The sequence below is a fragment of the Haliaeetus albicilla genome, unplaced genomic scaffold (assembly GCF_947461875.1).
Source record: "Haliaeetus albicilla unplaced genomic scaffold, bHalAlb1.1 scaffold_89, whole genome shotgun sequence".
In the NCBI taxonomy this organism is placed as follows: domain Eukaryota; kingdom Metazoa; phylum Chordata; class Aves; order Accipitriformes; family Accipitridae; genus Haliaeetus; species Haliaeetus albicilla.
Genome location: NW_027212534.1, coordinates 137,501 through 162,440, shown reverse-complemented (window position 1 = coordinate 162,440; position 24,940 = coordinate 137,501). Strand labels below are relative to the sequence as shown.

Below are 24,940 nucleotides of genomic sequence, written 5' to 3'. Positions count from 1 at the left end.
GGAAATGCCCGGCTCCTTGAGCCTCAGCCCCAGGGCTGCAGCACAGAGCTGGCACTGCCTGCAGCTTCGCTGGGAAAAATCAGGCAGGGGTGACCCTGAAAACCCACACATGTACCCAGGCCCGGGAGTTGACAACCTGTTCCTTTGCCCATCGCCACCACAGGATCCAGAAAGCAGTGCCACTGGCCCCGGCATGGTCCTGAGCCACCTCCTGATGGGTGAGTCTTTAACCCAGCCTAAAAAGAGGAAAAATTGACCAGAATTCAGCTGTGCTCAAGTTTTTGCAGGCAGCATGTTTTTTTGAGCTACCTGGTGCTGCCATGCCTGGGGAACACTCCAGAAACAGGGCGGCTGCCTGTACCTGCAGGTAGGCGGTGGAGCGTGTGCAGCAGGAGCGAGTGGTGGTTGGTGCAGCTGTTGAATGGGTTCAGGCTTTAAGTGTGTCCAGACTGGTACGCCTGGTTCCTTTTTCCTTGCAGTTTGTATTTAGAGCTTAAATAGTATTCTTTTTAAAAGCAAAAACATCAAGCAAAAAAAACCCAACCCAAAACCAGATGGGTGAATTTCCCCCTCCCCCCCCCCCAGCTGTCCTTTTTTGCCCTTAGTCCTGGCCACTATGCAAGGCAATGCTCATCACCAATATTAGGGCACAGGACTGGGACCAGGACAGGGCTTTGGCAGGCAGCACGTTCCTCGAGGCTCCCAGTAATGCAGTTCCTGGGGAGTGCTCAAGAAACGGGGGCAGTTGCCCAGAATTGCTATTTTTGGTCTCTCCCCATCACGCTCTGTCTGGCTCCCTGCCCCCACTTTTTATTTCCTCCCTTTCTCCGCTATTTTCTTCTTTCTCTTTCTTTCTCTGTCTCACTCCCTGTCTGTATTTCCTCATTCCTCTCTCTCCTGCAGCCTGTCTCCTCGTCCCTGCCTGTATCCCCTGCTCAGCTGGCTGGGCCTTCTCTCTGCTCTCTGGGCCTCCGTCCTGCTCCCCATCCCCTTCTGCTCCTCCGCCGTCTCCATCCTGGAGACCACGGCTCTTCTGTCCTTCTCCCCCTCCTTGTCCTCATCCGCATCCCTCTGTTTCTCAGTCTCTCTGGGCTGTTTCCCGTCCTTCCCTTGCTCTCTGTCCCTGCCTCTCCCTTTCTTTCTCTCTTCCTGCCTTTCTCCTCTCACCCTTCCCCTCCGTCCCTCTCTCCTGCTCCCTGTCCCCCCTTCTCCTCCTCTTTCTCTCTCTCTTTCTTCTTCTCCTCCTCGTCCTCGTCCTCCCTCAGGCAGGCGGCCATGGGGCCTGCGGGGGGCGGGGCCGGGCCGGGGATGGTGTCCCTGCAGGGTCAGGCAGCAGGAAGGAGCGCCCCGGGGCATGCTGGGAGCTGTAGTCCTGGGGCACGGGGCTGCCGGGGGCCCTGGTGGTTCCCGGGGCATGCTGGGAGCTGTAGTCCTGGGGCACGGGGCTGCCGAGGGCCCTGGTGGTTCCCGGGGCATGCTGGGAGCTGTAGTCCTGGGGCACGGGGCTGCCGGGGGCCCTGGTTGTTCCCGGGGCATGCTGGGAGCTGTAGTCCTGGGGCACGGGGCTGCCGGGCGGCCATGTTGGCCTCTGCAGTCTCTGCTCCAGCTGCGGCCCGGCTGAGGTGAGGGCTGGGGCTGCCCGTGAGGCGAGCGAGGCCCTTGGGCGGGCGTGGGGGTGTGGGAGCCGGGCCCGGCTGAGGGAAGGAGAGAAGGGACAGGGTGAGGGGGGTCGCAGTCCTGGGTTTGCGGATTTCACGCAGACGCCCTCTTCAGAAAACACAGGCTCTGTGTGGGTCAGCGGTCCCTGCAGAGCTTTATGATTTGTAGCCGTTTTTATAAATACACAGCGGGCTCACACGGTGCTGTGCTTCTTGTAAACTGAATTGCCTTTATCCGGGCTACAGTCTGGAGGGAGCAAGTGCCAGCTGATAGATCAAGATGGAGATGAAAGATGGAGATGCTACTGAGGGCACGGGAAGGTATTGGGTTCTTCCTCCCTGCAGTCAGCGCTGGTCCTTACTGGGTAGCCTCCCACAGCAGCCAGTGCTGTGCTCCCCTCTCAGTTGTTAGGCAAACACCCGCAGCAGAAAAGTGTGGCATGTTCCTCTGATTCATGCATTCTCCACCTTGCACAGCAACACGCTTGAAATACTGAAATGTGCCCTTTTTATTGCTGCTAACATTCAAAACTCTCGTCTTGGTCTGGTCAGCAAGGTATTTGGAAAACATCACGGTTGCATTTTGAGAATAAAATAGGTTCCCATCCTTCCTCCTTCCCCTGAAACTGTGCGGGATCCAGACCTTCTCCCCCTACCCCCCTATGTGTAGCCTTGCTTTGTTCATTTTGGTGCCTCATACCAAGAATATAGCAAACAACTGAGATGTGTGCTGTGTGCTGCAGGCCAAAGAGCATTTTAAATGTCCCCAGTTTATTTCATGCAGCTGTGCAGTGTAATCGACAGGGAACCAAATTGTTCCCTGACATTGTGTAATTCGTGTTGAATTAAAAGAAGACAATAAGGCTTACATACCAATCGGGAAGGGGGAAGAGACATATTGAGATTTAGCAGATGCCTTGTGTAAATAACAAGGCCTGCTTAAATGGTGCGTAAAGGTCACGGGAAAAGGGCAACGGCTGTAACTTACTAGCTAAGGAGGGAAAAGAACAACAGCTATAACTTACTAGATAAGGAGGGAAAAGACATTCCACATCAAAAGACATTCTACATCAAAAGACACTCACCCTTGAGAAGATGGACCGAATCTGCCTAGTAACAAACCTGCACGAGTGAAGAAAAAGGAAGCAGGACAAGGCGGAGACTTACAAGAAAGGGGTGCATGAACTGTATATAAGAAATGTAACTAAAACATAAAGTTGCGAGCCGTTGGTAGAGCGTGGACTCCCCAGCCGCCCAGCGCTGCTTGCTTGCTATTCTCAATAAATATATTGTTATATAAAAAATTGGCTCTGTCGGAATATAACAGCAGCATGGTACATTTTTGAAGGCACACTGGGATGATGTATCAGAAGTTGCTGAAAATGAGGCGATACTGGTAGTGGTTTGTTTTCAGTGCCTGGTTTGGGAAAGAATATCCTCAAATAGTCTAAGGTACAGATCTATTAGAGGAAAAGGAGTGCAAGGTAAGGAGCATCATGCTGCATTTATTGCTAGACATCTGCTTTCATTTCATTCAAACTAGAAAGTAAACAAAGATTGGACCCGCAAAAGAATTTGTTTCCCAGAGTGAGCATTCAAGCACTGGGGAGCAGTTTGCAGGATCAGAACTTCAGCCTGCTCTGGGTGATAACCCTCAGGAGAGGAAAGAGAAACCCCACTCTTTTTTTTTTTGAGACATTGACTGTGATTTGTCAGACCATCACAGCCGTGTACAAGATTACCTAAGTCCAGTGGGGTCCTGAGTAGGTTCCCTGAACTGTCTCAAAGCAAAACTAGGATTTTGAATTATTCTAGTTCAAAATTAAAATTCTTATTAATGCATGTTGAAGTATTATTTGCCATGTTTTAAATAGCTTGCGGTAAAATGGATGTTCTGGATTTGGGGATTTTTCGCAATGAATCTTCTTGACAATTGCAAAGTAAGCCGTTCAAATAATCTAGTTCCAAAGCAACATATTAACTGTAAAGGGAGAGGCTAAACTGATAATTTTTGCTGAAAGATCGTGGTCATAAGCATGCCTTCTGTGATGCAGCAGATGCCACAGAAACACTGTTGGTGTTGTCCCTAATCTTGTGGCTTTTCAGGGCTTCCAGGTCACATACTACCGTGGAATGCCATGCCAAGAAATATCAAATATGAGAAATAATGCTTAATTCTTGTGCTGGTGAACTCCTACTGCTGCACTTGGAAGCAGATCCGAAAACTTTGGCTGCAGAAGCAGTTCCCTGAAGTGCGGTGGTAGTTAGTTACTCAGCGCTGGTGCTGGCACCGGCACACCAGCATCTCTTTAGGAGGCTAGATTTGATCTCCAGACGTAAGGTCTTATTTCTTTTTTCTGCCTAAAGAAAGTAAAACAAGCAGTGCCTGTGAGGACAAATGGTCCTCTTCTCTGTCTAACCAAATGGGAAATATTGCCCAGGCTTTCTGGGAGAATTTTGTTCAGCCTTGACCAGCACAGTTCCTGATTTAAGCAGCAGGTAGGTCTTGTTCACTTAGTCCCATAAAACACACATAAAACACAGGGCGTGATAGAACATTAGCTGTGGACAGTAATACTGTAGAGGAGAACCCATGAGGATCTAAGTAATGCAAGGAAGGAATTCTGTATTTGCTTGTATCCTGCTGACTCCTGAATGCCTGTAAAGTGTTTCTTGGGTGGGGGGGAGGTGGGGGTGACCACTGGGCTGAGGCCTGGATGCTGGAGGGAGGACAACTAGGCACCAGGGGTGTCTGAGGTGGATTGGGGCAGGAGGCTATGTTGGGCTGAGGGAAACGGGGGGGTGTCTGCCCCCCATGAGGTAAATTAGGGGGTGTCTGGGATGAGATAAGGAGGAGGGGGCTGTGTCCCCTGAACCTTCTGGGGTAAATGGGGGGCAGGCTGACCCCTCGGTGTGAATTGGGGAGGGGGGGTCATCTGGGGTGAGGTGAATGAGGGGAGTCTGTGCTGGGGTAAATGGGGGGACGATTAAATGGGGGGGCTCTGGGATGAGGTAGTGGGGGGGTCCAGGCTGAGGCAATGGGGTGCTGCCTTAACTGGGGGGGTTGTGCTGGCTGCAGTGATGGGGGTGCAGACAGGGCCCTCCCACTCTGGGGAGCAGCTCTTGTGCTTTTTTGGGAGGGAGTGGGATACATCTGGGGGGTGTGTCAATTTGGGGATAACTCCCGCCATGGGTGGCCCTTGAGCACTTCAGCCCCCTAAATCGTCTTTTTCCACCCAAAGTGCGGGGGAGGGGAGGGGGCTCTCAACACACCTGGGTCTTAAAGGACCAGCACAGCTGGGGCGTAGGCAGCCATGCTGTGCGAGACACCCCTCCCCGTGCCTCAGTTTCCCCTCGTGGGGAGGTGTCCCCCCATTTAGGGGGGTGACCCCCCAAATCTGGAGGGGGAGCACTTCATGTGGAGGGAGGGGAACAGCCAATCAGGATCCCTTGCGGAGATGCCCCCATTGCCCTGTTCCCATTTCTCTGTTCCCATTGCCCCCCCTTTTCATGGTGGGGGAACAGACAGGGTTTGGTGGGGCTGTAAGGTCTCGGGGGGAGGTTGGAGGGGGTCAGGAAGTCGAAGTTTGGGGGATCGGTATGGGGGGAATGGGTGGGATTTGGGGGTGTTGGGGCATGGAGGGGACTGGGGGATGTTGGGGTGTCTGGGGGGACATGGGTTAAATTTGGGTGTGCTGGGGCTGTTGGAGTGTCTGGGGAGTCGGGGGGGGCATAGGGGGGATTTGGGGCATTGGGAGGGGCTGTGGTTTGGGGGTGCATGAGGGTTGGGTTTGGGTCGGGTCCCTCCTGAGTGGGTGACACTGATGGGGGGGATGGGACCAAATGGGAAAGGGAGGGTCTGGCCCTTCACCGCCACCCTGGGGTGCAGAGAGTTCTCAAGGGCTCAGCTCTCCCCCCCCCCCCCCCCGCCCCGGGGCTGTTTCATCACCAGCTCTTGTGTCAGCACCCATCCCCAGATGCCTGGGTTCCCCTGGGGTGGGGGTGCCTCGGGTGCCCAGATGCCTGCGTCCCCCTCTCCCAGGTCTGGGCTGGGTGCCGCGCCCTGGTAAGTCAGGTATGGGAGCACTGGGAGGGCAGGGACTGGCCACACTGGGAGTTGGGAGTGGCAGGTGAAGACTCCACTAGGAGCCCAGAGTGCCAGTTAAGGGCTATACTGGGAGTACTGGGAGCTGGGGGTGCCACGTAAGGGCTATACTGGGAGGCAGGAGTGCAGCGTAAGGGCTGAGCACTGCATAAAGGCTATATGGGACGTACTGGGAATGCCAGGTCTTACTGGGAGCCAGGAATAACAGTTACTGATGTTACTGGGAGCTGGGAATGACAGCTGATGGGTATACTCGGAGCTGGGAGTGTCGTGGACTGGGCGTACTGGGAACTGGGAGACCTGTGTAAAGGCTATACTGGGAGAACTGGGAGTGGGGAATGGCGGGTAATGGTGTTACTGGAGCTAAGAGTGAGAGATACAAGGTATACTGGGAGTACTGGGAGTGACAGGTGTCAGTATCCTGCGGCTGAGGAATGAGGGGTGATGGTCTTAATGGGAGACACTGGGAAATGGGAGCCAGAGTGGAGAGGGAGTACTGGGAGCAGAGAGGGACAGTTATTGGGAGAACTGGGTGTCCTGGGAGCGAGGGGTAATGGGTCTACTGGGAGGGACAGGTGTTGGCTGTAGTGGGAGCTGGGAACAGCAGGTATGGGAATGGAAGTGGCAGGTAATGGCAGTACTGGGAGCTGGGAATGGCAGGCACTGGTCATATTGGGGATACTGGGAGTGTGAGTGACGGCCATCTTGGGAGCTGGGAGGACCAGTACTGGTCATACTGGGGGCACTAGGAGCAGCACCTGCAGTTCATACTGGGTTCCTGCTCTACTGGTCCCAGTATGGGACTGGGAGGCAGGGGGAGGGGGGCCCCAGTGCCTCCCAGTAACCGTCAGTCCATTCCCCCCACTCCCCGATCCAGGCCACAGCTGGTAGGTAGCCCCTCTCACACACTTGTGCCCCACTGCCATGTGTGCAGGGAGGGGCCGACACACTCGAGGCGTGTGTGGGTGTGCGCACATGGGGTCATGTCGTGGGCATGTCCGTATGCACATGCGTGTGCACTGGGCTGGAGGGCTCGTGCCGGTGGTGATGTCAGGCACGTGGCTGTGCTGGACACCGCACACTTGTTCACACGCATGTTCACATGCACGTGGCTTCAGGAGCTGACGCTGATGTGTGTGTAGGGGTAGGTACAGACCTGCACATGCAGGGTCACGTGTGTACATGTATGCACACATGCGTACACCAGGCTGTATGTGCACACACACACACTGCAGGCTCTGACATGGTGACATGGACACATGTGTACACATGTGTAACTGACAGACATTACAGCATGCGCACAGGTGTCCTTGTGCCTGTGTACACTTCGGGGTGCACACGTGTGTTACAACAGGCAGTACGACATGCTTATGGGCATACTCATGCCTGTGTGCACATGCCAGGGTGTACACACATGTAAATGGGCATTACAACATGTACACATTGTGCCTGTGCATGTCAGGGTGTATATGCGTGTTACAACACACAGAGGGATGTATGCACATCAGGGTGTGCACATGTATAAACAGACATTACAACACACACGGGTGTACCTGTGCCTGCGTACACATGTATTACAACACGCACACGGATGTACTTGTGCCCTGTACACCTTGGAGCATTTCATGAAGGACTGGGTCCCGTGGGAGGGACCACATGCTGGAGTAGGGGAAGAGCGTGAGGAGATAGGAGCGGCAGAGACAAAGCGTTAGGAACTGACCGCAACCCCCCTTCCCCATTCCCCTGTGCTGCTTCTGGGGAGAAGGTGGAAGAGTTGGGAGAATTGGCTGCAGGATGAACTCCGCCAGCTCGTTGGACCGGGGGAGCCTGCAGGCAACTCCTGCTCAGTACCAGCGATCACACCACCTGCCTGGTCTTGCTTTTGTCCAAAAGGGCAGCGGCAAGAAGTTGTCGGGGGAAGATGTGCTCTGCTCGACACTAGAAGCAATGAACAGAGTGGCTTCTTGTAAGAAAAATCCAGTAGGAGCTTTAATGACCAAAATGGGGTAACCTGGTCTACAGCTGGGGTGTGCCCGGTGTGCTGCATGCTGGTCGGAGGCCCGCTCGGTGCTGCGCGACTCGGGGTTCCCACCATCCGAAGGGCCGTGAGACTATCTGTATCACCCTCTCTTGCTTTTGTTCCAGCTAAGGCTCTACGAGCATTGAAAATGATGCTGTACAGAGTGCAAATGCCTTTCTGACTGGCTTTGTAACAGACCAGCACCTCCTGGTGCAGAAGAGGGACCCTTCTCCTTTCCTTCCGTTTGAGGCTGACAGCAGGAGGCCAAAGTGTTTCCACAGTCTTCAACTATTGTACTAAGTCCACTTATTGGCGAGTTCTTCTATTTCCATGGCAATTTGGGTGAGTTTTCTTTCTTCTTCTGAATTTGCTTTGGCTTCACTTGTAGCTGCGTCTGTCTCTGAGGCAACGTTGACAAGAAGCAGCTGTGGTTCTCTGCAACACACAGAATGGGTTTTGGAAAAGAATTCACATTAATATGAATTAAGAGGCTGGGGGTAAAAACTTCTCACAACAGAAACAACCACCCCAACAGCTGGGGTTGTTCGGCCTAGAGAAGAGAAGGCTCCGGGGAGACCTTATTGCAGCCTTTCAATATGTAAGGGGGGCTTATAAGCAAGGTGGGGAGAGACTTTTTACCAATGCCTGTAGAGACAGGACAAGCGGCAGTGGTTTTAAACTGGAAGAGGGTAGACTTAGACTGGACAGAAGGAGGCTATTTGTTACAATGAGGGTGGTGAGACACTGGAACAGGTTGCCCAGAGAAGTTGTGGATGCCCCATCCATGGAAGTGTTCGAGGTCAGGTTGGATGTGGCTTTGAGCAACCTGACCTAGTGAGGATGTCCCTGGCCATGGCAGAGGGGTTGCTCTAGATGATCTTTAAAGGTCCCTTCCAACCCAAACCATTCCACAACTCTATGATTCTGATTCTATGAAATGCTAACAGGGTGCTGCTACCCTCGGTGAACCACACTCCAGGATGCTGCCACTGGGAATGCTTTGCTGCGCAAGAATGCTGGGAAGACCAACTCACTGGTTCCTATTCTTCATCAGCAATTTAACCAGGTGACCCAAAGCTCCCAGAAGGACTATGGACGCCAGGATGGCCAGCGCCACTGCTGCACTGTACATTAGCGGCCATTTGCAATCTGCAGCCTGTGGACTTTTCTCACCAGCACCTGTAGGAGATGAGACAGTCCCACATATTCATGTGTTCTGCACTGCTGACAGTCGCACAGTGTGTTTGAGAGGCTGAACGGTTGCTACATGCAGCTGTGCCCGTGGGCTTGGGGCAAGGACTGCTTGCTGGGGACCCTGGATTCCTGAGGAGTGCAATACAGTATTATGAAGGCATAAAAAATAGACAACCAAAGCTGAATGCCTCAGCCCTGCATTCCCCCTATGGCTCTGGAACGGCGGCCAGCTCACAAGCTGAAGTCACACAGCCTACAGCCACTGCTGTAATCCCATCTGGAGGAGAAACATTCCCCTGACACGTTGCAATCAACTGCTTCATAAGTGAATGGCAGTGCATGGAAGATGAGCAGCAGACACAGGTGTAAGCCGAGACACCCAAAGCTGCAAAGGCACACGGGTAATGTTCTGGGTAGAAAGTTTTCATGCGAAGGATGCGTTAAGCTCACTGTGCAATACCGGTAATCATTAAATGTTGGTCTGCAGAGCAGCAGCTGCAGAGGGGATAGAGTGAGCTTTTGCCTGTGACCCGGCAAAGGAAGTGAAGACTGAGGACTTACCCATCCATTCCTTCCAAGGCTCTACGTCAGAATCCCACTGAGATGCAGAGCCTCTTTCTAAGTCATTTAGAAAGACTACAACAGCCTCCATAAACAATGTCTCCTCTCTCCCGGACTGAGTTGTTAGTCTAATAGACTGATACTGTTTTTCTGAAGTGAGTGCTTGCAGCTCACAAACAAAACAAAAAAAAAGGAGTAATGTAGCAGTCGTTTCATCAATTTAAACAAATTAAGCCCTACTATCAGTCTTGCCTGCAGCAGGCCCACATAAATTAACACAATCTAAGAGCCATACCAAAGGCAAGTCTAGTGAAATAATGTCAAACTAGATTGAGTGCTGCAGGCTGTTTGGGGCAAGATTACTGCTCATTTACCATCTCTCTCGCCCCACAATATGTTGTTTCAGCTTTGTTAACTGCTACAAGTCAACTGATGGAGCCACTTCACAAATTTATTCAGTGCCCCAAGAACTTGAAGAGCTTGATCTGAAGTATCTTTTATACATTATTTCAATGGCAGTTACTACAGCTCTGCGTGATACTTAAGAAGAAAGTTAAAAGTTGAACTTTAGCATAAATCCTAGTAGCATCACCTTTAAAAGAAGCAAAAAGGCTTCAGCTGTTTTGATAAGAACATATCAAAACCCCTTACCTTGCTCTCACCAAGTTCTGAAATCCATTCTTTGACCAAGTTATTCAGTTTACCAAGAACGACCAGCCTGTAAAGAAAACTCATGTATAAGTTTGCCCTAAAAAAACCCAGGAGATTAATAAATTTTAGTCTTTTTATACCTGTGATTCAGTTCTTCCTCATCTTCAAATACCCCACATGCTTTCATCGCTTCAACCAGCTTCCGAGTATGAATGCAATCCATAACCTTAGGAGGAGCCAAGCTAATTGGAGAAGTCACTCCATAGTACCTTTGAGGCTGGTTCTGCAGCTTAGGAGTACTGTGGGAGAAAATAAAATACTGAAGACTCCACAACAGAAAAAAAAAAAAACCAAAACAACAAACCAACCACCTTACTGGAAAACACCCTTCCATTTACAGGTTTCCAAATCAGCTTCTGCTCTTTTGCCCAGCATTAACATGGATGAGGGGAAAAAGATCCTGTTTATGGTGTTTAGATAACTTGACCTCCTTGCAATCAGAAGCAGCACAGGACTGACATGGCAGCACAACATTAAATTAAAAGCAGCACGATTTTTTTTTTTTTTTAAACACCACAGAACCCTTGCTTTAGAAAGGGAAAAAGGGAGAAAGAAACCCCTACTTTGCATTACTAGATGAAACCAGGGGAGAGAAAGGAGTGGGACAGGAGGTGAGGACTGTACTTAATGGATCAAGGGTCTCTACAGAAACACTAGTAGCAAAAGGGGGAGACACATGAGAAAGGTCTCTACAACTCATCATGCTTGTCAAAAAGCCCATATCCAGACCCAAAGGCTAAAGGGATTAATGATGCCGTTATTCAAACCGGACATTTTCCTACTTCATATACGGACAACTTCAAATATTAGCTGGGTTATTCGAGAGACGCTTAGAACTATTTAAGGCATCTGGCCCACTTTGGCCAGAATGGGATGAGGAAGTGCTCAAAGGACAGCTTCGACACTTGATTTTAAAAAGGTAGCTTGTTGCAGCTCCTTCCTTCTAATTGTTGCCTTTATCTTCCACTGAGGGAAGATGGATTTCTCTCTCTCAGAGTAGCTTTATCCAACTGCAGACATGGCTTTTAGTCATCTAGGGGGTTCCCCCCACCTCCCTTCTCTATGAGCTCATTTTTCAAACTTGTTTCTACGCGTTTTCCAAAAAGCTGGAGCGGGGGGGTATTAGGACTGTAGTCCTATCAACTAGTCTCCCCAGTCAGAACAGCTGTTTACTTACAAGGGTAGCTAGGCCTTGACCTAATTTGCCTTGCCTTGTTTCTAGGCATTGTCAACTTCCACTTCCTAAGTCAAAATAGTCATAAGGAATATTTTCCTTCTTATGCTATCATTTCCATAACAAATACAGAAGGAAAGCCTATGTTTAATTGATGTGCACTACGTCTAAATTAAACACCTACAGCAGCAACTTCCTACATGTTTTACGTATTACTTGCAGCGTACAACTTGCACTTCAGAGAGTTTGCACAACACAAGAATGGGTTTTAGACTTTGCTAGCATCCAAGATCTTTCCAGTGTACAGAAGGCCACCATCTGCCTTTCATTGCCCCGTTCTTCCTACGGAGGCTGTAATTAGAGATTGACATAAAGGACAACATCAATTAGATATAGCAGATATTATTAAGAGCAAATTCTTTTAGTCAAGAGTTGATATTTTTCAGTTGCCTGCACGTATTACTCAAAAATTGATCTCACAACTTAAAAGTTGAGGAAAATGGTACTTGGAAAGCTTTACTGAGAGTGACTTATGCCCAACAGAATGTGTTCCCCTTTTGGTATTAAAAAAAAATAAAAAAATCTTATTTCTCTCTCTCAACTGTACCAGACTGCCAGGCACATACAAAGAAGAGAACTTAAGAGAGAAAGTAGCACACATGGCATACTACCTATTCATCCATCAGCCTTCTGTTGAAATGAGAAGTCTCTGGCAGTTTAATATTTTGCCAGCTCTTGCTATGATTTGTCCACCATAGCGAACAGCTCCAACCTACTTCTGTTCCGAGAAATCCTAATTTTATACAAGAAGTTAACCTGATTTGTTCCAAGTTTTGACACTTGTTTATAGCTTCACAAAGCTGCAAGCCATTTCTCCTGCATACTCAGAGAGACAACAGATAAGTTCACACTATTACAGTTCAGGGAGTTGCCTTCAGCCACCAGGGTGGTGTATGAGCCTCCACTGTGAACGCGCCTCTCCGACTCATGCCGTCGGCTTGCCTCCAGCCAGGTAGAAATTTATCACTCCAGCCTTTTCCACCCACACCACCTGGGAGGAGGAATGAATGGAAATCAGCTCCTGAACCCCCAAAGTTGATAGCACAAACCAAACCAAACAAACCAACCAATCAAATCCAACCAGGCAAGAAAATCCCCAAACCCCATGACCTTCACTGAAGTAACACCAGCTACACCTTCCATTCCTACCACACAAACTCATGCTAATAAAAGCCTGCAGGCACCTGCTGGCAAGTTAAAGCACCTTGTTCATGATGCCAGCATTCAGAGAAAGCCACTTTTTTTTTCCACCTTGAAGCTGGGTCGGTAGCCCGAGAGCAGTGCCAAGCCGCGGGCGCCGGCAGCCCGTACGGCACAGATAACAACTCATTTTCCCTCAAACTTCTTTTATCTTCTTCCACGTACGCTTCCTATGCTGTTGCCTCACAATGACGTATTTGGCCTGCTCTTGTCCCTGAACTGTTATTTTCTTGCTTCCTGGAGATTTTAGACAATCTGTGGGATGGATCCGGGGTTTTGTTCTGATTTAAGATTTTATAAACACAGTGCACCCTTACAATCTATCTCTAACACATACATACCAAAAGGAAGGACTGACCTGACACTGCAATAATAGATAAAACAGACTCCTCCCTCCCCAACTAAGAGAAAGCAGCTTGGCTATTTGGGCTGACTAAACTGAAGAAACTCAAAATTGTCATAAGATAACAGTGTTGACTTTTCCAAGAATTGCTCAATCAGTGTCACCTAAGTTGTTAGAAAAAGAATGTTGGAGGCTGACTTCTATTGGGAAATCAATTTCTACAGCCCTGTTCAGCCAGAAATCAAAAGGGTGGCTTTCCACCTGAGCCTTTAACTGTATTGAATTCTGATATGGAATTATGGTTTCCTCCAAAAAAGTTCCCTTTTCAGAGTCCTCTTTTCAATCAGGTACTGGAGTTTTATTTTAAACAATTTTACTGCAAGCACAGATCCCCTTTGTTAAAGCCAATTCAAATTAGGCCATTTAAAAATTAAGGACCACTTGTATTCTCCACAATTATTTGTCCATACTTACTTCATTATAAATTGGCTGTTGCAGAAGTTAAGTGCTATGGCCTCGTTTAACAGCTTACAAGTAGTAATACATTGAATTTCTGTAGATTACTTGCAGTTCCCAGCCTGGTCTGGCACCTGCTGAGCAAAGTGTACTGGCTCTCGCTGGATGACCGTTTGGAGCGGAGAGAGGAAATAGCAAAAAATCCCATTCAGTTTATCTGAAGAGAATTTTTTAAAAGACATTCTAAAGTTACAGTTCCTTACCAGTGGTGGGTATTGATTGTCCTTGGGGGCCCAGACGACTTCCTAATACTGGCTGTATTCTTCTGTGAATAAACACAGACAGTTGGAAAATAAGCTGTACTGAAATATAAGAATCGCTGCATATGTTGAAATAAAGCTTACCTTCTCTTCCAACGACCTGCTGGTTGACAGAGAGGAAGATGTAGAAGGTTCAGCGGCAGTCACCAGAGCAGCAGGAGGTGTAACACTCATGAGTGGTGGTGGAGGCGGTGGCAGTAGCAGCTCCTGCTGCTTGTCGTGGTTTAACCCCAGCCAGCAACTAAGCACCACGCAGCCGCTCACTCACTTCCCCTCCATCCAGCAGGATGGGGGAGAAAATCGGGAAAAAGAAGTAAAACTCATGGGTTGAGATAAGAATGGTTTAATAGAACAGAAAAGAAGAAACTAATAATGATAATGATAACACTAATAAAATGACAACAGTAGTAATAAAAGGATTGGAATGTACAAATGATGCGCAGGGCAATTGCTCACCACCTGCTGACCGACACCCAGCTAGTCCCCGAGCGGCGATTCCCCCCACCCCCACTTCCCAGTTCCTATACTAGATGGGACGTCACATGGTATGGAATACCCCCTTGGCCACTTTGGGTCAGGTGCCCTGGTTGTGTCCTGTGCCAACTTCTTGTGCCCCTCCAGCTTTCTCGCTGGCTGGGCATGAGAAGGTGAAAAATCCTTGACTATAGTCTAAACACTACTGAGCAACAACTGAAAACATCAGTGTTATCAACATTCTTCGCATACTGAACTCAAAACATAGCACTGTACCAGCTACTAGGAAGACAGTTAACTCTATCCCAGCTGAAACCAGGACAGTATCCACCCCTTATTCTACACCATTGATGTTATGCTCAGTTCCCATACCTTTAGTTACATCCTGATCAATCGTCATCACCTTTCCATCCCTTTGAGACATATGAGCAATGATATATATATATATATATATATGTATACACACACAGAGATATCATTCCTTTAGTTCATGGGTTATGTTCATAAAATGTTTGTTGAGTTCATTTAGTTTCCGACTCTGGGCTCCATCTGTCATACCAGTCTGTCTGGGCAGGAGGGATGGTGCAAAGTCCTCTCAGTCAGTAGAGCAGAATTGGGCTTCAGTGCAGTGTGACGAGCAGGTGACATTTGACGCAGCAGGAGGATGGTGTGCACCGTTGGATTGTTGCATGCTGGAGTCAGTTCTGGTTCCATCACTACTGCGCTTTGCTCAGTTTTATCACAGTTCTTTCTTGCTTGATCTAAGTGATTCTTACTGTAGTACTATGGATATAGCATATAACAATTATAGTAATGATAACATACAGTAGCAGGGGTATATAGCAACTAATATCATACAGTTCAATTCAGGCTATTTTCACCTAAAATTAAATCCCCTTGAGGCACACATGGGACTTCTCTATCTTTTCGCATCACCCGCCAAGTGCACCCAGGCCCTTGAGCAAAAGCAATCCCACGAATGGGTTTACCTTTGCCTGAGGCAGGAGTAACCCAGACTGTTTTCCCTAACATATTTTTCATGTGCACTACAGGGACTTTATCCCCTTCTACAGTATGTAAAAATTCTGACTGGGCAGGGCCACTTTGATTGGCAGATCCTCTGGTGTTGACTAACCAGGTGGCTTTTGCTAAATGTGTATCCCAATGTTTGAAAGTTCTGGCCCCCATTGCTTTCAATGTAGCTTTTAACAGTCCATTGTATCGCTCAATTTTCCTAGAGGCTGCTGCATGATAGGGGATATGATACACCCCCTCAATGCCATGCTCTTTGGCCCAGGCGTCTATGAGGTTGTTTCGGAAATGAGCCCCGTTGTCTGACTCAGTTCTTTCTGGGGTGCCATGTCGCCACAAGACCTGCTTCTCAAGGCCCAGGATAGTGTTCCGGGCAGTGGCATGGGGTACAGAATATGTTTCCAGCCATCCGGTGGTTGCTTCCACCATTGTAAGCACATAGCGCTTGCCTTGGCGAGTTTGTGGGAGTGTGATATAGTCAATCTGCCAGGCTTCCCCATATTTATATTTCAGCCATCGCCCTCCATACCACAGGGGCTTTAATCGCTTGGCTTGCTTAATTGCAGCACATGTTTCACATTCATGGATAACCTGCACGATAGTGTCCATGGTCAGGTCCACCCCTCGATCTCGAGCCCATCTATATGTTGCATCTCTTCCCTGATGGCCTGAAGTATCATGGGCCCACCGAGCCATAAATAGCTCACCCTTATGTTGCCAGTCCAGCTCCACCTGAGCCACTTCAATCTTGGCAGCCTGATCCACCTGTTGGTTGTTTTGATGTTCTTCAGCGGCCCGAGCCTTGGGTACGTGAGCATCCACATGACGTACTTTTACAACCAGATTCTCTAGCCGGGACGCAATATCTTGCCACAGTGTGGCAGCCCAAATGGGTTTACCTCTGCGCTGCCAGTTGCTCTGCTTCCATTGCTGTAACCACCCCCACAGGGCATTTGCCACCATCCATGAGTCAGTATAGAGATAGAGCACTGGCCACTTCTCTCTTTCAGCAATATCTAACGCTAGCTGGATGGCTTTCACCTCTGTAAACTGACTCGATTCACCTTCTCCTTCAGCAGTTTCTGCAACTTGTCGTGTAGGACTCCATACAGCAGCTTTCCACCTTCAATGCTTTCCCACAATGCGACAGGACCCATCAGTGAACAGGGCATATTGCCTCTCATTTTCTGGCAGTTTATTATACAGCGGGGCTGCTTCAGCACGTGCCACCTCCTCCTCTGGCGACATTCCAAAATCTTTGCCTTCTGGCCAGTCCGTGATCACTTCTAAAATTCCTGGGTGACTGGGGTTTCCTACGCGAGCCCATTGTGTGATCAGTGCGATCCACTTACTCCACGTGGCATCAGTCGCGTGATGTGTAGAGGAGACCCTCCCTTTGAACATCCAGCCCAGCACTGGCAGTCGGGGTGCTAAGAGGAGCTGTGTTTCAGTACCAACCACTTCTGAGGCAGCTCGAACTCCTTCATATGCGCCAATATCTCTTGTTCAGTTGGCGTATAGCGAGCCTCGGATCCTCGATATCCTCGACTCCAAAACCCCAGGGGTCGGCCCCAGGTCTCCCCAGGTGCTTTCTGCCAGAGGCTCCAGGTAGGGCCATTCTCTCCAGCTGCAGTATAGAGCACATTTTTAACATCTTGTCCTGTCCGGACTGGTCCAAGGGCTACTGCATGAACAATCTCCCGTTTAATTTGTTCAAAGGCTTGTTGTTGCTCAGGGCCCCATTTAAAATCATTCTTCTTCCAGGTCACTTGATAGAGAGGGCTTACAATCAAACTGTAATTTGGAATATGCATTCTCCAAAACCCCACGACACCTAAGAAGGCCTGTGTTTCCTTTTTATTAGTCGGTGGAGACATAGCTGCTATTTTGTTAATCACGTCCATTGGGATCTGATGACGTCCATCTTGCCATTTTATTCCCAAAAACTGGATCTCCTGTGCAGGTCCCTTGACCTTACTTTCTTTTATGGCAAAACTGGCTTTCAGAAAGATTTGGATTATTTTCTTCCCTTTCTCAAAGACTTCTGCTGTGTTGCCCCATACGATGATGCCATCAATGTATTGCAGGTGTTCCGGAGCTTCACCTTTTTCCAGTGCAGTCTGGATTAGTCCATGGCAAATGGTGGGGCTGTGTTTCCACCCCTGGGGCAATCGATTCCAAGTGTACTGGACACCCCTCCAAGTAAAGGCAAATTGTGGACGACACTCTGCTGCCAGAGGAATTGAGAAAAACGCATTAGCAATGTCAATTGTGGCATACCGCTTGGCTGCCTTCGACTCTAGTTCGTACTGAAGTTCTAGCATATCTGGAACGGCAGCACTCAACGGTGGCGTAAATTCATTCAGGCCGCGATAGTCAACTGTTAGTCTCCACTCCCCATTAGACTTTCGCACTGGCCATACGGGACTATTAAAGGGTGAGCGAGTTTTGCTGATCACTCCTTGGCTCTCCAGTTGGCGAATCAACTTGTGGATGGGAATCAGAGAGTCTCGGTTGGTGCGATATTGCTGCCGGTGCACCGTCGTGGTAGCAACTGGCACTTGTTGTTCTTCAACCTTGAGCAACCCCACAATCGAAGGGTCTTGAGAGAGACCAGGCAGGGTAGACAGCTGTTCAGTGCCCTCCGTCTCCAAGGCAGCTATACCGAAAGCCCATCGATACCCCTTCGGGTCCTTAAAATACCCCCTCCTGAGATAGTCTATGCCAAGGACACACGGAGCCTCTGGACCAGTCACAATGGGGTGTTTCTGCCATTCATTTCCAGTTAGGCTTACTTCAGCTTCCAATACAGTTAACTCTTGGGATCCCCCTGTCACACCAGAAATACAAATGGGTTCTGCCCCTTTATAACTTGATGGCATTAGAGTGCACTGTGCGCCGGTGTCTACTAGAGCCTTATACTCCTGTGGGTCTGACGTGCCAGGCCATCGAATCCACACAGTCCAATAGACCCGGTTATCCCTTTCCTCCACCTGGCTGGAGGCAGGGCCCCTCTAATTCTGGTCAGAGTATCCAGTATTCACTTCTTGTAAAATTGGCTCAGAACTCCCTTCAAGAGGATCAGAAAAAAGATCAGCCCTTCTACTCTGTTTGGAAACTGGAGCGGCATTTTTCCTTGTAGAATCCCCTTTTGTGGTGGTTTTTCCTCACAGCTCACGTACCCGTGCATTTAGGACCGAGGTAGGTTTTCTGTCCCATTTCCTCATGTCCTCTCCCTGATCACATAGGTAAAACCACAGGGCACCTCACGGTGTGTACCTTCTCTATTCTCTCCCTTGGGCAGAAGAACGCTCACTCCTAATAGCTGAGACATTGGTCCTTACAAGTGTGGAGTAGGACATATCCTCTTTGATTTGTTGGACATCCTGGGACAGCTTCTCCACAGCCAAAATGCAGGCTTGTAGGGAGGAGGAGAGATTTTCTTCGTATTGACGGAGTTGGCGAGCCACTTCATCCACTGTCGGTGCCTCTTCGTCTTTCCAGGCCATTACTGCCAGTGAGTTGTCATAGGACGATGGTGCGCTCCGTACAAACTTCCGCCACATGGGTCGTGTGCATTGGACTTCGTCTGGATCTTTGGGTAATTGTGGGTTGTCCGGGTCATGATGAATCATCTCTAGCACAGCTAATTCCCTCAGATATTGAATACCTTTTTCCATGGTGGCCCACTTGCTTGATTGACATATAACATCTTCCTTAAAGGGGTACCTTTCCTTCACACTTGACAGGAGTCGCCTCCAGAGGCTGATGGCTTGTGTCCCTTTTCCAATTGCCTTGTCAATGCCACCTTCCCTGGCAAGCGATCCCAGCTGCTTGGCTTCCCTACCTTCTAATTCCAAGCTATTAGCCCCATTGTCCCAGCATTGGAGGAGCCAGGTGATAATATGCTCACCTATACGGCGGCCAAAATCTTTTCACAAATCCCACAGCTCACTCAAGGATAGGGACCGAGTTATTACCTCTGGTTCTGCCTCTTCTCCGGTTCCCGTGATGGCCCTGGTTCATCTCCATCCTTCGCTAAGCGAACTGATTTTTTTGTATATTTCTTTTTCTGTACAGGGGCAACTGATACTGGTGCAGGTTGGTCCGCTGGTTCAGTTGCAGTATCGCTCGGCGGGTTTTGGATAACCGCAGTGTCTGTCGCTGAGGTTTGGGTAGCAGCAGTGCTCGTCGCTGGGGCTGGAGGGGTCACGGTGCCTGTCGCCAAGGTCTGGGTGCCTGCAATGCTCGTTGCTGGGGCTGGAGAGGCCGCAGCATCTGTTGCAGAGGTTTGGGTGGCCGCAGTGCTCATCATTTTGTTGTTAGGTCCAGAGACCTTCTCTTCCCCTTGAGGGTACTGAGTGGTGTCAAACAGGGCTCGATAGGCATGGGCCAGGCCCCAGCACGTTGCAGGGATTTGTATCTCTCTGGAGCTGCTGGGGTGACAGCATACCTTTTCCAAATATCTTACTAGTTCTTCTGGATTCTGCACTTGTTCAGGGGTGAATTTCCAAAACACTGGAGGTGCCCACTTTTCTAGGTACTTGCCCATACTACCCCACACACCCTGCCACTCATAAGTATCCAGCCTTGGGGCAGATCTCTGGGTGATCTTCTTAAATAGTTGTTTAACCTTAAACGAGAGCTGAACCACATTCAGAAGCATGCTAATTCCTAGCAGTAGCGCTAGGACCGTGCTAGTCCCAACATCCCAGGAGTATTCAAATTTTTCAAAATTCTCAAACACCGTTGTAACTGGACTGAAGGAGAAAGGAGAGGGGAAGAAAGGTACCCCACCCATAGACTGGTTTTCCATGGAGGAAAGGTAAATGGTATAATTATTAATAGTTTCCCACAGATGGCTCCCGCAGCATAAAGGTGACAATGCTAAGTGCAAATACCGGATTAATCCCACAGCCGATGACTTTATCATACCATAAACCAGTGCTATACAATACATCAAAGCGAAAACCTGAATCCACCTCCCACGGATGATAAGCAGCAGAAGAGGAACTACATACAGCAAGCGAGGTGATACATAACAGAACTTTAAAAACCAGAGCAACAACTCTAGGAACACATAAATCAACATAATGACCAGCGACTATTAGACCAATATAATGAATGCTTAGAACAAATTTGTTTTAACAAGCTCTGGTCAGGTTTGTCGTTATCTCAACCCTTTGTGCCCTACGTTGGGCGCCAAAATGGACTGTCGTGGTTTAACCCCAGCCAGCAACTAAGCACCACACAGCCGCTCACTCACTTCCCCCCCATCCAGCGGGATGGGGGAGAAAATCGGGAAAAAGAAGTAAAACTCCTGGGTTGAGATAAGAACGGTTTAATAGAACAGAAAAGAAGAAACTAATAATGATAACACTAATAAAATGACAACAGTAGTAATAAAAGGATTGGAATGTACAAATGATGCGCAGGGCAATTGCTCACCACCCGCTGACCGACACCCAGCTAGTCCCCGAGCGGCGATTCCCCCCACCCCCACTTCCCAGTTCCTATACTAGATGGGACGTCACATGGTATGGAATACCCCGTTGGCCACTTTGGGTCAGGTGCCCTGGCTGTGTCCTGTGCCAGCTTCTTGTGCCCCTCCAGCTTTCTCGCTGGCTGGGCATGAGAAGCTGAAAAATCTTTGACTACAGTCTAAGCACTACTGAGCAACAACTGAAAACATCAGTGTTATCAGCATTCTTCGCATACTGAACTCAAAACATAGCACTGTACCAGCTACTAGGAAGACAGTTAACTCTATCCCAGCTGAAACCAGGACATCCACTTACCCCAAAAATGTACCAAGCGCAGTTGCGAGGGGGTGCGTTGCTTACCCTTCTCCTGCCTCTTATATACCAGTCATCGACAGGTCCGTCCTGGCGCCGAGTGCAGTGACGCAACCGATCCCAGAGAAGCCGGCGGGAGCCCCGGGGAGAGTTCTCTTTTCTTTGTGAAGGGCCGGGCACCCTGGAATGGGTTCGCTCCGAGAGAGGAGCCTGCGCCTTGGAAAGCGTCGCGGTTCCGGTGGCGTCCGGTGAGCTCTCGCTGGCCCGTGAAAATGCAGGGGAGAGGGTGTAAGTCTCGCGCCAGGCTGTACCCATATCCGCAGCAGGTCTCCAAGGTGACCAGCCTCTGGCATGTTGGAACAATGTAGGTAAGGGAAGTCGGCAAGCTGGATCCATACCTTTGGGATAAGGATTGGCTCTAAGGACTGGGTCGGTCGGGCTGGGGCATGAAGCGGGGCTGGGCGCGCGCTGCGGCTGGACAAGGCGCCGCACACCACCCGCCCAGGTGCGTGTGCGGCAGTGACGCTGGACGTGCACCGAGCCCTTCCTGTGGATCGCCCCAGCTGCGGCGGGCGCCGCCCGCCCCCCCCTCTACCTGGCACCACTCCCACCCGGCGCCCCTGCGGCAGCCGCCGCCGCCATTGCCATACGCTGCCACCCCCCGGCCCTTTTGGTCTGCACCCAGTGGCGGGGGGCCGGAGAGTTCCCGCATTGCACGTGCACATGCGCGTGCGGCCATGGCCGACGTCGGCGCACGGTTCCACGGGGGAGGGTCACCGGGGCGGGTCCCGGGCCGGTGCCCCGCCTCAGCCAGCGCCTAGCAGCCAGCTTAGGACTGGTGCGGACCAGGGGAATCCGACTGTTTAATTAAAACAAAGCATCGCGAAGGCCCACGGTGGGTGTTGACACGATGTGATTTCTGCCCAGTGCTCTGAATGTCAAAGTGAAGAAATTCAGTGAAGTGCAGGTAAACGGCGGGAGTAACTATAACTCTCTTAAGACGGGATCATAGTTACTAACTGGGCAGAGCTGCAGAGGTTACACCTCCTCGTGGTCCCGCTGGATGCCCTTCAGGGTAGCCAAGTTAACCTCTGCCCCAGTGTGGGAATTAGAGCTACTTCCCCCCTATCATCTGGCCTCACCAACCATTCGATAGATTCGACTTGGTGATCTAAATTCCTGGCACCGATTCCTTGTCGCTGCCCAAAGCCTCGCCTATGGGCACAGTTGGGCTCAATCATACAGCACTTGAGGGGGTGTTGTTTGACTTATACTACTTATCTGGATTGGCAAAATGGGTCGGCTGATGCGAATTTCTTTCGTATCGGTGGCCACACAAACAACTCCTTTGGACTTGCGTGACAATGTGGTCTCTTGTTCCACCAAAGATCACGGGGGATTGCTGGAGGTAAGATTTGAAATAAGGGGATTAGAGTTTGTTAACTCTGATCTGGTGGGTCCTGAAGGCCAGCAATCCTCCACCTTGACTGACCGCCTGCCTTTACTTCCAGAGGTGTATGAGGTATCTAACTCTTTAAGTCTCAGGGACAAGAACATCTGTCCAACTCCGGTGGAGAAAGAGAACGAAGAGGAGGAGTCCTCACCTCTCGGGGCTACGGCCAGGATCTCTCCATTGCTATTGACTCCGGTCTTGCGACCTCGTGACGATCTCCCAGTGGAGGGTACTCCAGTGGTGAAGGTCCCGGACAGGAATCCATCATGTCCGTGTGTATTGGGTCCGGCTGAGATGGAGTTAATACTCCCCATAGCAGCCCTCGTAGTGCTGTGCTCTGCATCAGTAGCTAGAAAGGTGTTGATAAGGCACCAGTGTTTTGGCTACTGCTGAGCAGTGCTGGCACAGCATCAAGGCTGTCTCTCCAACATTTTTGCCCCCCCACCCCACCCCCCCAATGGCAGGCTGGGGCAGGGCAAGATCTTGGGAGGGGACATAAGCAGGACAGCTGACCTAAACTAACAAAACAGATATTCCGTACCATATGACGTCAGCTCAGATATAAAAGCTAAGTAAAGGGAGACAGAAGGGGGGCGTTTTTGTCTTCCGGAGCAACCACTACGCGTACTGAAGCCCTGCTTCCCAGGAAGTGGCTAGACATCACCTGCTGATGGGAAGTAGGGAATAACATCATTTGTTTGTCTTTGCTTTTGCGCGCGACCTTTGCTTTCACTTTATTGAACTGTCCTTATCTTGACCCACGAGCCTTTTGTCATATTTTCTCCCCCCTGTCCAGCTGAGAAGGGGGAGTGATAGAGTGGCTTTGGTGTGCACCTGGCACCCAGCCAGGGTCAACCCCCCAGAGGTCTGTGAGAAAACATTTGAAACAAAAATCGGCCTGGGGCAGCAAAAGCGCTTGGTCCATCCAGTCACAAGAAACCTTGAGCGGATTACCGCTGCACGCCCTAAGGCAGGTACAATGAGAGGGGCACATCGTCGGTGCTGGACTGAGGATGAGGTAGAACTATTGAGAAAGTTGGATAAACAGTATGAGGGGCAGAAAAACATCAACAAGTCCGACCAAGACAACAAAACAGATAAGCGATAAAAGACGGGACCTTCATAAGAGCCCGGTGAAGACGGGAAAAGATCAAGGTCGGAAGGAACATCTAGAATTGGAAGGGGAACACCTTGCGGAAGGGGAACATCTTGTGTGCGTTGGATCAGAGATGGAGGGGGGACTGAGGTCCCATTACCGGAAGACAATCTCTGAGCGGGTAACATCTGGAAAATTGTCCATTCTCCATGGAATGTTTCAGCGGGTGATCGAAGGGGAAGAAGATCTAACAACAGTTGCTGATAAGGCAATGGAAGACTGTTTCGCATGCCTTGCCTTTAAGTCCTCTGAGTTGAAAGCGGGCCAGGGTCGACCGCGTCAAGTGGCCCAAACTGCTCGGCCTTCGGAACCACCAAAGGGGTGGATGAAGAAGAGAGCTGTGAAACGGGGGCAGTTCCTACGGTTCCAGCGGCTGTTCTACCTGGATAGGGGGAAACTGGCCGGTATTATCCTGGACGACGTGGAATCCCTGACGTGTGGTATCCCACAAGACGAGATACGTGACGTGTTCAAGTCGAGATGGGAGTCACCGGGAACATTCAAGGGCCTGGGTGCATTCAGATCCAGGGGCCAGGCGGACAACTCGGCATTCGAAGCCATGATCACGGCAAAAGAAATCTCTAAAAACATCAAAGAGATGAATAAGAACAGCGCGCCAGGACCAGACTAAGTCTGCGGGATATCATTAAGATAGACCCCCATTTTGCCCAGTTAATGGAAGTATTCAATCTATGGTTGGTGACTGGCATAGTACCGGACGTGGTGAAAGAATGTCAGACTGTGTTAATATCGAAATCTGCTCTGCCGGAGCGCCAAATGGACATCAATAACTGGCGACCAATTACCATCGGATCCATTATCTTGAGGTTATTCTCAAGGATCTTGACGGCAAGACTGGCAAAGGCATGCCCTATTAATCCGCAACAAAAGGGCTTTATTAGATCAGTGGGATGTGCGGAAAATCTGAAGCTATTACAACTATTGATTAAGAATGCAAAAAAGGAACATCGACCCTTGGGCGTTGTCTTCATTGACCTGGCTAAAGCCTTCGACACAGTAAGTCATTATCACCTTATTGCAGTGCTTAAGCGAAAGGGTGTGAACCATCAGATTATCACCCTGATTACGAACATGTATCAAAATATCAAAACTCACATTACCATGAAGAATGAACAGTCGGATCCCATTGGGATTCAAATTGGTGTTAAACAAGGCGACCCAATGTCACCTTTACTATTTAACTTATCTGTGGACCCCCTGTTGTGTA

The 24,940-nt window shown here is 49.8% G+C and overlaps 1 protein-coding gene and 1 long non-coding RNA gene across 5 annotated transcripts in view; both read right to left on the bottom strand.

The window, feature by feature from the left end:
• LOC138684291 (polycomb group RING finger protein 6-like) overlaps positions 1–24,940 on the bottom strand; it is a 95,998-nt gene that overhangs the window by 35,483 nt on the left and 35,575 nt on the right. The window lies entirely within an intron of this gene.
• Positions 8,658–10,677, bottom strand: LOC138684292 (uncharacterized). Of its 2 annotated transcripts, none has more exons than XR_011323618.1 (3): positions 10,330–10,677; positions 10,190–10,256; positions 8,658–9,106 (listed from the first exon to the last, which is right to left on the bottom strand). It is a non-coding gene; the product is annotated as an uncharacterized lncRNA (long non-coding RNA). The 2 variants fall into 2 exon arrangements; XR_011323617.1 differs by having other exon boundaries at positions 8,658–8,962.